Genomic DNA, 14,427 nt, shown 5'->3' with positions numbered 1-14,427 from the left:
TTCTTTTATTTCATATTCTGACATCGGACTCGGACTTCCCTTAAACTGAGTTTTACTGTGCGTATTGTTGTGCGTTTGTTTTTTCTACATTGGCGAGAGATGTGGGGGATGGTTGAGATATCGCAAAAAAGGTTTAACCCCACCGCAATTTTGCGCCTGTCCCATATCAGGAGCATCTGGCCTTTGTTAGTCTTGTATGATTTAATTTTAGTTTCGTGTGTATAATTCGTTTGCGTTCATTATCACTGAACTAGTATACATATTTGTGTAGAGGACAGCTGAAGGACGCCTCCCGGTGCGGGAGTTTCTCGCTGCATTGAAGACCCATTGGTTTCCTTCGGCTGTTGTCTGCTCTATGGTCGGGTTGCTGTCTCTTTGACACATTCCCCATTTTCATTCTCAATTTTTTTGATTTAATAAAAAAACGTAATTTTAAAACTTCATCAAGTTACGCGTCTGAACCTGATTCCAATGTACTCGATTTGAGGTAATATAGTATATTGTATAATATGTATACGAGAGGGGCGAAAGACACCAGAGGTACAATCAAACTCATAGATCGAAAAGAAACTGACAGCGCCATGGCTTAATATAAGGGAAACAGACTAATAATAGTACACAAGACACAACATAGAAAAGTAAAGACTAAGTAACACGAATCCCAACAAATACTGGGGGTGATCTCAGGTGTTCCTGAATGGTAAGCATATCCTGCTCCACATGGGGCACTCGTCATGTTCCTCGTGGTATTACAAACACGCTAAATAGTCTAATTCAATAAGTCACATTCGTATTTAAAAGAGAAGTTGATTGTAGTTACGACATAATAAACATGTCCGATATTAACTTTGAAATGGTTATTCCACAACGACCAAACAACTCATGATGGCGTCCGTAAAATTGACGAAGGAATGATTTCAACTTCACCATTTGAAACTCTTGGTTTAATAGCTTCCCTGTAAGCAGCAACCCTCTATGTAGTTTAGGTATCCAATATAGTGATAGAGGATCCAGTTCGACATCTTTGGTTGAATTACAAAGGAGCATAGAACATACCTTAGATTATCCAGAATTACCTCTCTGGTAACATGTTTGTTTTCTAGTTAACATGGAAAATAACTAAATATAAAATCTCATTTATCACGTGTTTACCTGTAAATTTATACTGTTGGTAAGGGACCTTTGTAAGATAAAGTAAACTATGTTTGATGCATGTTCTATACTTCTATATTTTAGCTATAGAATATGTTTGGTCTATATTTTTTTCAAACTTATTTACAATTGCGCATATGATAAATACAGATGACAAAACGTTATTTTTTTCCAGCCGAAGCAGGCGCAAAAGAACAGCTTTTTTGTTTAGCAGGATCAATAACAGAAGCAAGAGTGCTTAATATAACCAGACGGGCTTGTCACGACCAGTTAGAGTTTGTGTGCAGAACAGGTATACTAATCACATAAAACATGTAAAAGCTATTATACTTTATATTACGTAGAACACATGAAGTTAATACTGTATATGGGTAATTAGGTACATTACACTTTAAGTAAGTGGTTATACTTTTATTTTCTTAAATTCCTCTGATTACATCGTAAATGTTTATATGTAAATGTATGATAAGTACTGCATAATTAAGAAATTTTCCTATATATGTTGGTCAGAGTACAATTTGAAATTACAAATCATAATGCAACGCATCAGAAAGAACCCTTTGTTATACGGCTTCTTCATGAAGTAGAAGAGGTTCATGTGTAAATGAATATATGGTTATTTGTTTCCCCCGGTCCAACATAAACCCCATATCTATATTGGTTAAAGGATTTGAACAAGACTAAATATGGTGCATTTGTTGTCTAGCAAGTAACTCTACAATAGAAAACAGACATGATTTGTTATACCGATACATACATATCGTAATGGACGTGAAGGTGGCCATTATTGAAGTTGGGATTTCAGTTGGCCTCTTCAAGACCCTTATGGAGATTTTATTTTGTTATTGCATCAATTATATTGGTATGTCATAAGACCAGAAATGTAACTACAAACCCGTATCGTTTTTTTACATATCTTGAGCAAAGTCTACACAGTTTTTCAGGACATCAAACATCACCCTTAGTTTTGTTCATAGTGTTTATGCTGCTTTTGCTCTAGTTTTTTATGATATCTTTTGTGTATTGATGGGTTTTTTTTTAACATGACCTGTTTATTTTCAATTAATGAGCTTGAATATCCTTTGGTATTATTGGCCTTTGCTAGTTTTAACTTATATTCATTGATATATTAATATATTGTTTGATAGGGCAAGGGTATTTTTACATACTAGGACTTTAAGAACGACGGAACTGCAATAGTCATGTTTACTGGGATTCTATTACGAAGTCGGTCGCCTGTGTCAATTTTAAATGAAAGATCTAGATATAAACATGATAAAGCCCACGTTATAGTTTGTTTATTATCTAACGTTATAGTCAACCATGTTTAACATGCTTAATGGGATTATATTTATGAAATTCGAGAGATTGTTTCATTTATAAATGATATACATCATTTTGGATGGAATAAAACGTTGCTGATACTAATACATCATCTATGTTTATAAATTGTTAGGATTAGTACGGTTTATCAAAAGTTATGATATTTAGGCCAGAAATAAGAGTCTAAGGTTTTCATAATTTAAGAAAAAACAAAAGTAAAATGAAGATGGATTTGATTTTTGATTTCTGTACACCCAGTGACAAAGAAGTCATGCATGTTCAGGACGATAACAAAGTGACAATAAATTCAAACTGCAGGTCATAAATAGAGGCCATTCGAGATGAAGACCAGGGTCACCTGGACTGCCACTTGGATAGGGACAGAAATTTTGACTTGCAGCAGGCCATTTACGGCCCCTTTCAAATACTTTCTATATGAGTCATCGAATATAATGTACCAATGCTACGACCCATTCATGCAAATGATTTAACACCGGTCGAAAGATGACCTAAGTGGTCCTATCGCTATTACCAAGTCACCATTGTACATGTTGTATAAGGATATGTGATCGATCGATCGAACAAATTACAAATTAAGATTACAAAAAATTTCGCAAACAATTATCCAAATAAGAAGAAGATTTGGAACGAATAACTAGTGATAATCATAGTCACATCTACAAATTGTGTAAATACCCAAAATTGAAGCTGTTATATTTTGTTCACAATATTTGTTTTTTAAATGAAATAGGGATCGCGTTATGGATGTTTTCTTACAAAATAGAAATGTATATATTTTTATTTATTGTAAATGCGTGGGTACAATTTATTTTTAGATGAATCTATTGTTACAACCCAGAGTCAGAGCACAAATGTCACAAGGAAATTTAAAAAAGATACTGGTGCTAGAATAGATAAAGGTACCATAATTGTATTTCAAGACAATGTTTGTCCTTCATTAAACTGAATCTTTATGTATAAGTTGTATACAAAATGTATGTTTTATGGAGTAACAAATTTCCTATGTTATTGTTATTTTCAATAATTATGTTTCATTTGAACTCAATAAACAGAAATATATTAACACCAGTTAGTGGTCGCAATAATGACTTTAAAACATCATAAACATTTGTGATTTCAGTTATTATAACTCACACCTCTCCTTTTGTGTTGTAAGCGTCAATGAAGTTGATTTACTGTAAACATTCACACACTTAACTTCACCATTGGTATATTTAACCATAAAACGATAGTACAAAATGTAAGTTGCATAATAGTATATTAGAAGAAACAGAAACCGTCATGTGTTAATGATATTATAGTAACTGGTCTTTCACATGTAACAATTTATAAAAAAAAATCCGGATATTTTTTTATGCGTTTTTGCCCGTTATTACAATTTTTTTCGATTATGCCATTTATTTTGAAAACTATATTGGCTAGAAAGAAACTTTAGATTCCAAATGCTGCCTACAAGACGAGTTCTACCAATAAGTCAGTCGGCTCCTTATTCCTAATCTTGTCCTTTGATGACGACTTTTTTCACATTTTGTGGCGATTTTGCCTTTTCATGTATAAAATATAATTTATAGATAAAACTTAAATGAGCAAAATTTATCAACAACCCAAGATATACAACTAGAGCGTACCAATGGACTCAAAAGTACAGTTCTTGCCATTTAATGACAAATTGTTTTACGATTTTCCTTATAGGATAAAAATCATAATAGAAAATATACACTTATGATAACGAAAATGATTAGCAAGGCAAGATCTACTATCAAGTCAAGTTTGTCGATATAGTTAGGAGAATGTCAACCGTGAAATGACTGCTTGCCTTAAATGAGATTTTACCTTCTTCTGTGTTTTAATCAAAGAGTTTAGAGGATAGAGAGAACCTTTGCTATCTTTAAAAAAGTCAAGCAATTACTGTATATGTCTATTGGTGTATTTGTTGTTTGGTTCAGTATTGCTGATCACAAAGTATAATTGTTTGTGACTGTAAGATAGAAATTTCAGATCAACAAGAATAACAGCATGCAGTGAAATTTTTAAATTAATTCATATAATTAACATTCACCTGTTGGTGATATGCATCATAAAGACTTTTATTTCAATGGATGTGTGCACATATTTCTTTATTTGATGTATTGTACTGTAAAATTATATAACATTACCTACTAACAGTTATATACATGTATTTCACAGAATTAAGTATGAAAATGAATGCGATTTTTTTGGAATTGTGGATCCTCAATGCTCTTCAACTTTGTACTTGTTTGGCTTTGTAGATATTTTGATATGAGCGACACTGATGAGGGTTATGTAGACGAAACGCGCGTCTGGAGTACTAAATTATAATCCTGCTACCTTTGATAACTAATATAGATATTTAATATAAACTATAAAATTAACCTTAGATTGACTGTTTACTCTTACTTAGTAAAAGATGTTGCTAGAAAGTATTCATGAATCACTTTTAAACACGAATGAATCACATCAACAAACGATAATCACTGAACCACTGTTCCTGACTTAGGTCAGATGCACACAAATACAGTTTAGAGTTTTAGTGTGAATTATAAAGTCTAGGCTTAAAATATAATATCATCTTTTACAGAACGCGTATGTGTTTGATTATAAGACAAACAGGTGTGCATCTGTGTGTGAAGTATAACATGTCAAATGTTTTTTTCTGGCACAAATGCACTAGTTTAAATGAGAAATTTATTTGTTGATGTGCCAAAAAAATCCAAGTAAAATGAAAAACAAAAGCCTCTTTCGTTAAAAATGTTTATAATGTTGCCGTGTGTTGCTCTAATGTTGTCACTTTTTCTATAGTTTCTGCTCCTGTATGAGTGGTCAGGATTCAAAACATATCCTTATATAACAGCAATAGAATAAGATTTTTTTTAAACAAGATGGGCACTTATTTTTTCATCATTACAACAAGCAATTTAATAAGAATCAGTTTAAACTTAATTTGATAACAAATTAAAACCCATTTTCACCATTAGTCATGAATACATAGACATGTTTAATTTGTTCACTTCAGGTGCAGTGATTGGTGGAACATTAGGTGCCTTTTTGATAATTATCGTGTTAGCTGTGCTGATTGTATTTAAAGTGAGGTGAGTAAAACAAATTTAAAACGATGAATTTTAAGATGAATTACATACCGTATTATACAATATTTGTTATTGAAATGGTATATGTTTTGTTTTGATAAAATCGTGTTGAAATTAAATTTTGGATGTGTGGAATGATTGACATTGCGACATATATGTTGCCTTTGTAGAACACACGTGGTTAAAGCTAGATATGGTTATGATAAATGTCTTTGATTGGGTCTAAGCCTAGTCCACAGGTGCTCAAGTCATCTGACTGAAAATCATGCTGACGGAATACATTTTCAAATATAATTTTAACACTGATTTTGGGTTATATATATAAACAAGGACTTTATGTAAACATAATTAGAACATTGTACATTGTATTTTGTCAAGATGTATGTTTGAGTACATATTTGTTTATGTGAAACAACTAAATTTCGCCGGCGATTTTCTTTCGCTACTTTTCGCAGACAGAAAAAAATATATATATCAAACTTGCATCTGTTCTCTCTTAACAACACCAATTCAATCGGAAAATAATAATGTTTTATAAACAGCGCTTAACGCACAATAAAGTATTCGTACAAATAGACAGGATTACAGTATATGTACATGTATATCGTTTAATGATAATCGAAACAGAAAATACAATTCTGAAGATTTAAAATAGTTGTCTTTTTATTAAACTTTTCCTGATCATTAAATTTTATTTTGAACCTCCGTGCGCTTTTGTCTTACAGATCAAAGGATACTTTTATAGATCCGAATACTCATGATTATGAAGACACTAGCCGTGTGAACTATTCAACATCAACATACGAGGATCTTGACAATACAAAACATAAAAGTGAAACAGCAATACCAAACCGGACTTGTGACATTGATGAATCACATGCACCAGTATATGACGAAGTAAATGAAATAAGGAAACCGGGAAATAGTATATCAAAATAAGGAAATTACCAATGGACAGTCAAATATTTTCCCTTTCTAAATACAAACGTAATAGATGTAAGATGTTGGAAAAATATAATTCTTGGGCATGAGAACACAGTTATTTCGTAGTACATTTCTTTTAGACAATAATTGAAAATAGAAAAAAAACATTTGCCATTTTTTATACGATTTTTACAGTTTGTTGTACTACATGTACGACTTTTGGAACAAATTATATAATAATTATAGAAAACGTTATTATCTTTAACTCAAAATATGGACAACTTTATGTTAAGGGGTTTTGAAATCTTTTGTCAGCTACCGAAATGCTAATTTTTAACATTTTTCAGCTAGACCAAATCACCACTTTACTTCCTGCCCTGATCCGTTTTGACAGAATAGTTTCATCCCCCTACTATTCGAGGCATAAAACATGAAGAAATAAATTTAAAAGGATATAAAAGAAATGCACGTAACACTTTATCCACACTAGGGATTATATAAATAGACAACGACAATCAAAGATCGATAAATATGTTCTGTGACTTAATAGGTTAAAAAGACTTTACAAATCTTTATAAAAGTTTGTATTAACAAAGCTTAATAAATTATAAGACAGCTGATAAAGTTTCAAGGCAATATGATATACTTTATAGAAAATATGATACCTTTCGACCTTTATATGCCCCGTATTTCAAAGAGTTAAAACTTATAATAAAATCCTGTACTACACCTCTTTTCGCTATGGGTCATCCTAAGAACACACTTTCCCAGCAATACATAGGTCTTTCTTGTATTGGCTTTTAAATAGTTGTCAGTCACTGGCAGTACTATAGCTACCTATGCGGTATGGGTTTTGCCAAAGGTACAAGTGAGCTTTACTCCTTGGTTGGCGTCCGTTGTCCGTCGTCTGTCGTCCGCCATCGTTAACGTTTACCACAAACTTCTCCTCTGAAACTACTGGGCCAAATTTACTCAAACTTGGCCACAATCATTATTGGGGTATCAATTTTTCAAAAATGTGTCAAGTGACCAGGCCAACCAACCAAGATGGCCGTCAACTCTTAAAAAAAAAGAAATAAGGGGTCAAATGCCGTTTTTGGCTTATATCTCCAAAACGAAAGCGTTTAGAGCAAATCTCACGTTGGGGGGGAAAAAAATTTTCAGTCAAGATCTATCTGTCCTGAAATTTTCAGATGAATCGAACAACATGTTATTAGGTTGCTTCCCCTGAATTGGTAATTCTAAGGAATTTTTTCAGCAAAGTAAGATCTGCAAATAAGTCAACATGACCCAAGATGGTCAGTTGATCCCTTAAGGAGTTATTGCCCTTGATAGTCAATGTTTAACAATTTTCATAAATTTTGTAAATTTTAATGCCCTACCTACGATAGTAGTATTCAATAACTCGGAATAACAAACAATCTGGCATATACTGTGCGTGAAAAAAGTAAAATATAAAAATAGTTAACACCAAGGGATTTTAAAAACGGAAAAAATCATTGATACAAGGCAATACCATCAGCTCAATCAAATCAAACGAATGGAATCGTCGTGTTGCTCATGTTACAAATCCAGTAGATTTGAGGGCTAGAATTAAAAATATTGTCCTGCATTTTTCTAGCTGTAATCATTGGGGAGGGAGGATTGGACCGGGATACTTTTTTTTAAGCTCAGGATTTCGGGATCCGGGAATTTTTTTTTCGAATTTCGGGATGTCGGGATTTAAATGAATTTCGTGTTTTAAGCCCTGGATTTCGGGATTCGGACCCCTCCTACCCTCCCTTATCTGACATCATTTTCCTGCATTTTTATTTTTTATTCTTTAGGGACCTTCAATTTTCATTAGTTTATCCTGATATTGTTTACATAAATTGTAATCTGCTTGTTATGCCAAATTAATGTTCCTGCCTTTGTTTGCTCAAAAGCCTGTCTTGCCTTTTTTCAAATTTCATCCAAGCCCCCTCCTCAAATGGTACTTCCCTCTGACAATACAATTTTAACCAAATAAAGAAATAAAACATAGACAATTATACAATGCTTCTGTTCATAGATCTTCGTACCAAATTGATTAAATTCAGAATTGAATTGACTCCACAATACTTATTTTTTAAAAACCATACATGTAGTTTTTAATGAAATACACTATGGGCTTAGTAATACACGTATAGTAATGTTAAATAGATTATGAAAAATTTTAATTTTAAAATTTCTGGCATATTTTTAAAAAGTGCAATTGAATATTTTATTACATGATTTATATTCATGTGAAAAGTTAGAAGATACCGAGAGGGATAATCAACCACCAGTGCATTAATTACATGTCACGGAACAACGACAAAAAGAAGAAAAAACATCCGATTCAGTCCACAAAACACTACACATTTTTATGCACTCTCACTTTCATCTGAATAAAAAAAAATACTGCATCTTTCTAGTATCTTTTTTTCAACCTATATCCTGAAGGTGTAGAAAATAAACGCGTCCGCAATTTTAGGGAAAGTAAAGTCTATATTTATAATCATGGTTAAAACTGAAACTACACATGTATGATATAAATAGAACATGTAATTTTTGCTTTATTAAATTTAAATTTCGAAGGGATAGCAAAATTTGTTATTTTTCTTTTGTTGTGCTTTTGTCATATTTGTGTATCTTTCTGAATTTTTAAATCAAATGCAATTTTAAAATAAATATAAAAAAAGAAAGTGTGGTGTTTTTGCAATTTAAGTGACAAGTGAAAAAGTTTCTTCTCAAGTTTCAATTCAAGATTATTACTGAATAGAGTAAGCATTCTCTATAATAATAAGGGGCCCAAAAAATAATGTGAAACTTGTTACTGCCGTGCTTTTTTACTAAAAAACAGTTGTATTTAATTTTCATTACCTGTAGAAATGCTAAAAAAGTTCTATGTTTAACCAAGGGTTTGTATAGTAAGACTTACTATACAAATCCTTGGTTTAGCGAACTAGATTTCACAGTATAAGGATTTTGCACAGTCGATCAGCTCTATTTTATCTCTCATGAACCGTGGTTCTTTGCACGAATAGTTTTGTTTTTAAATTTTGAATTGTATATTTTTGATTTTGTGGACCAATTAAGTGAAAATCTTGATCACGTAAAGCAACTGCCAATTTTTTAAGTTTCTCCCTATGTATCATATGTATTTTTGGCGTGTCATGCTTTTAATTTCAACAGCTCGTATCTCAAATCAAAAATCAGTTACATCCTTTTTTTTTTTTTGGGGGGGGGGGGGGTATTGTTTTACCCCTGTCCGTCTGTCCTTCCGTCTGTCCTATTATTGGTATATAGTCATTTGGCATAACTCTTCCTTCTGTTTGATTCCTAGGAAGGTTTCAATTTGCTGTCTGTTGAGTAGTTACGTTTGTACATTGCGCTTCAATAGAAACTGTTCCTTTTTCAAACAATTTTATGTGACTACATGTCCATTATGTATTCCCTGTGCATGGAATGGGCTGACATGTCATAAAATGTGTCTAAATTGTTGTATGGTCGATTGAAGCTTGTGTAATATGATTTTTAAAAATAAACATGAATTCATAACTACATAAAAGTCATGGCTATTACAAGTGTTTCTTACCAAAAAACACAATTATCATCCTCGAGGTCAAGTCAAGGTCGCATGAAGGTCAAAATTTTAAGAAGGCACACCACCTCATGATGATACATCCACATGTCAAAGATGTAAGGCCTAGGTCAAAAGGCCTACATGGTTGTGTTTTTCACGAAAAAAAACTCAACATAAAGTTGACTTTGAGGTCACATTTGAAGGTCACAAAAAGGTCATCATGATGCAAGACACTCAACCCCGTGATGATGCATCCACATGCAAAATATCTAAGGCCTAGTTCAAAAGACGAAAAAAAATATGGCCATTATGCACTTTTTGAATAGATTTTGCTCTTATTTAATGAATTAATTTGAGGGTGGGGCGTATTTTAAACTTAAATACCAAAAAATCTAACGGTTGAATTTTTAAAAGATTTTGCAAGAACAACCGACTAGTATAGCACTCCAAATGCTTAGTTTTTTTAAAAAATTAAACGACACATTTTTTTTCAAAAGAAAATTTCTTCTTCAAATACTAGAAGCACAGCATTCACTTTTCGGGGCTGATTCTGATACCCCCTTTTAAAGTTCGGGCAAAATTTTAAATCCGGAATAAAAAACTTACAAGAAAAGGGTATAAATGACCTAATATTCACCTCAACTATCATTATTAGCTATGCTACTGTCAATTTAGGATTAATTTTTTAATTTTTAAAATATCTAACCCTATACCCATAATTCAGAAACTTCTAATTTTGGCCAATACTAGTATGTAAAAGATGCTATGTTTGAGTTGCCAAATCTTTTAAACCTATAGTTCAAATCTTTTAAAATGTTTACAAGATGTTTAGGTTGGCCTAGTTTATCAATGAAAAAAAATTAAGAAAAATTAAACGACAGGATTTTTTGGGGGTATAGTGTTGGGTACCCCCTTAAATAATAAAACAACAATTGAATATATATGATGGTGCAATAATAGATTGAAAATAAATAATTATCTTATAACATTTAAATCTTATGTGTTATTGCAATATACATAAGTGGTGTTTCAATCAAATCTTAACATTTATTATTTATTCTATGATAGGGGCCCAGGGACTCCAGTATTTGTTATATTCCTCTACAGAGAGGTTTTTAAATGAAATGTATTTTTCTAAGTTCAAGTGTTCCTTTAAATAGTTTTTTAAAGCATTAAAATTTGGCAAAACTTCTTGTAGTTTTGTTCGGTAAATGTAGTATGTTGAAAGTAGAATAATCTTATTTTTAACAAAATTCAATTTAACATTTTCGTAGATACGAAATAAAATAATCATAATATTCAAAGGCAGTTCAATATTTGTCATTTCAAAAATCCAGATGTTAAGTGCATGCCAGAGACTGGCAACCATCGGCTCCAAAATAAATGTTCTATGGTCTCTGGTCCTTCTTTACAAAATGTACATATGTTGTTACTATTTATTTTCATCTTGTAAAGTAGTGAATTAGTTCCCAGAATTCTATGGATAGTTCTATATTGGAACCAGCAAAGCTTAGTGCTTTTACTATATTTTGTACACGAAGTGTGTATTTTTTTCCAGTTAATACCAGTCATATTAAGATGGTTCTCCCATTTTTCCTTTGCAGCAAATGTAACATATGTTTCATTCAATACTTTGTACATTTCCCTTAAACCTTTTTTTGATTCAAAAAAGATACTTATGTTAAAAGGTAGTATTGCCTGATTTTTTTTCTCCTTTACTTCAATATTAATCGTGTTTAGCCATTCATTAAGCGAGTGCGCTATTCCATAATAATGTAAAATATTTCGCCTAAATTGATATAATTGTTGGAAATTTTGAAATGACATAACTTTGCCATGTTTGCCCTGGTCATCTAACAAATCTTGCACTGTCCAAATTCCCGCATTTGCCCAGTTTTTATAGTAGACTCTTGAACCACTAATTTTAAAGTTTTCTACCTCCCATAAAGAATACGATAGAATTTCATCAATTCATCTTGGTTTTCTAATTTGATTAAGGGTTTTCTAAGCATCAAAAACCTCTTGCTAAAATTTATTTGATGACCTTTTAATAGGCCCAATATAACTTATTTCAATAAAATTTATTTGCTCCACAATAGAGACTAATCTAACCTACTTTGAATTCGAATTATACAGACGTCTTACCCATGTAATTTTAGTCCCTGTATAAATGCTTTTAAATTAGCATTTTTAAACCACCCTTATAATAATCTTGACATAAAAGATCTCGCTTGACCTTATCTGGTTTATTATCCCAGATAAAAGCATACATTTTATTTGTTAAATTACGTAACATATTCTCATCTGGCCTAGGGATAGATAGAAACAGATGATTTAATTTAGCTATGACATTTGTATGACCAAAGTTTTTAAAATGGTAATCTTTCCAAAGGGGGTGAGATACTGTTTTGACCATTTTTTCAAAGTGTTGTCTATATTATCCAAAACTGGCCTATAATTTAAATTAAACATTCTATCTAGGTGGACTGAAAACGTAATTCCAAGTAGCTTAAATGTACTGGAGCCCCATTTCAATCCCCACTTTACACAAATCTGATCCTGGCTATGTTTTTTGCTATCTATCCAAACAACACTTGTTTTTCTATATTAATCTTAAGTCCCCAGATTTCAGCATACAATTGAAGAACACGAAGAGATACATCAAGCGATTTTGGCGAGCCATCTAATATCAATGATGTATCATCCGCATATTGAGAAAGTACAAATTCTGTATCATCTATAGTAATACCCTTTATTTCCCTACTATTTCTTACCAAAATGCCTAATATTTCTGCACAAAGCTCTCCCTGTCTAAAGCCTCTCTTTATAGTGAAGAATTCTGACAGACAACATTTTTGTATCACCGCAGCTGTTATATTGTTATAGAAGGTTTTAACCCAGGATATAACGGATTCACCAAAATTAAAATATCTTAATGTATCATAAAGAAATGACCACGATATGGAATTGAATGCCTTCTCAAACTTAATCAGCAAGGGAATTCCTGAAATATTGCTTTCTTCAGTAAAATGTAAAATATCATATATTAAACGACAATTTTCGCCTATATATCTACCTGGAACAAAACCAGTTTGATCCGAACTTATTAATTTTAACAAAACAGATTTTATTCTCTCTGCTTGATGCCGATTTATATGTAGAATTTAGTAGAGTAATAGGTATCCAATTTTTCAGAAATTATTTTAGTTTACCATCTTTTGGAATACATGTAATCACTTACTGCCTCTGGGTGACAGACATTTGGCCCTTCCCAACTCCAAAATTTATAGATCTAAGGACAAATTTACCAATATCAATCTAAACAAATTTGAAAAATTCTGCAGTGAAACCATCGGATCCCGGACTCTTGTTATTTTTCATCCTCTTTAATGCTGCAGTTAATTCAGAAAAAATAATATTTCCCTCCAATAACTGCTTTTCATCCTCGCTAAGCTTCGGTATCTCGTCATAACAAAAGTCCCGTGTTAAATCAACCTTTTTCAAACAATCTTGTTTTTTATAAAGTTTTTCATAAAACACCTTTGTCTGATTTAAGATTTCTTTTTGTTCTTCCACTAAAACACCATTTTCTAAAGTAAGTTTTTGAATAGTCTTATTTATATGATTTCTAGTCTCTAGATTAAAAAAAAAATTGGTAGGTTTTTCTCCTTCTTCAATCCACTGACTTCTTGACCTAACATATTGTCCCTGAACCTTCTTTTGTCTATACATAAGTTCTCCTTTTTTCTGATCAATCTCTTCCAGATTTTCTACTGTTAGAGAATTTTCTTCTAATTGTTTAAATTTTGAAATAATTTTATTTTCAATTTTTATAGCCGTCTTTGTTTTATAAGAGGCATATGAAATAGTTTTACCGCGTATTTCTGTGAGTAGAATTTCGAAAAATAACTGGTCATCAACAGTAAATTCAATTTCAGAGTTGTCAATATTTTGTAAATTTTCATCTCTATATATCTTGACACCATATTGTTCTTTTACTATACTTATGAGGTTTTTTTTATCTCTTTAACATAGTCAGTATCATGAAGAAGGGAATTATTAAACTTCCAAAGACCTCTGCCTTTTATAAATTCATTAATCTTGAAAGAAAAGACCACAGGTGAATGATCAGACCTGTAACTATTATCAATTTTAACATCGCTAACAAAGTAAAAATATTATCAGAAATCAGAAAAACATCTAAACGAGATTCTTTAAAGTTTTTTTTTCCTCCAAGTAAATCTTTTCAAATTGGGGTATAATTCTCTAAATGGATCAACTAGATTAAAGTCTTCCATTAGCTGTAATACTTTT

Source organism: Mytilus edulis, chromosome 12 (assembly GCF_963676685.1).
Source record: "Mytilus edulis chromosome 12, xbMytEdul2.2, whole genome shotgun sequence".
Classification (NCBI taxonomy): domain Eukaryota; kingdom Metazoa; phylum Mollusca; class Bivalvia; order Mytilida; family Mytilidae; genus Mytilus; species Mytilus edulis.
Note: the sequence above shows the minus strand (reverse complement) of the source record.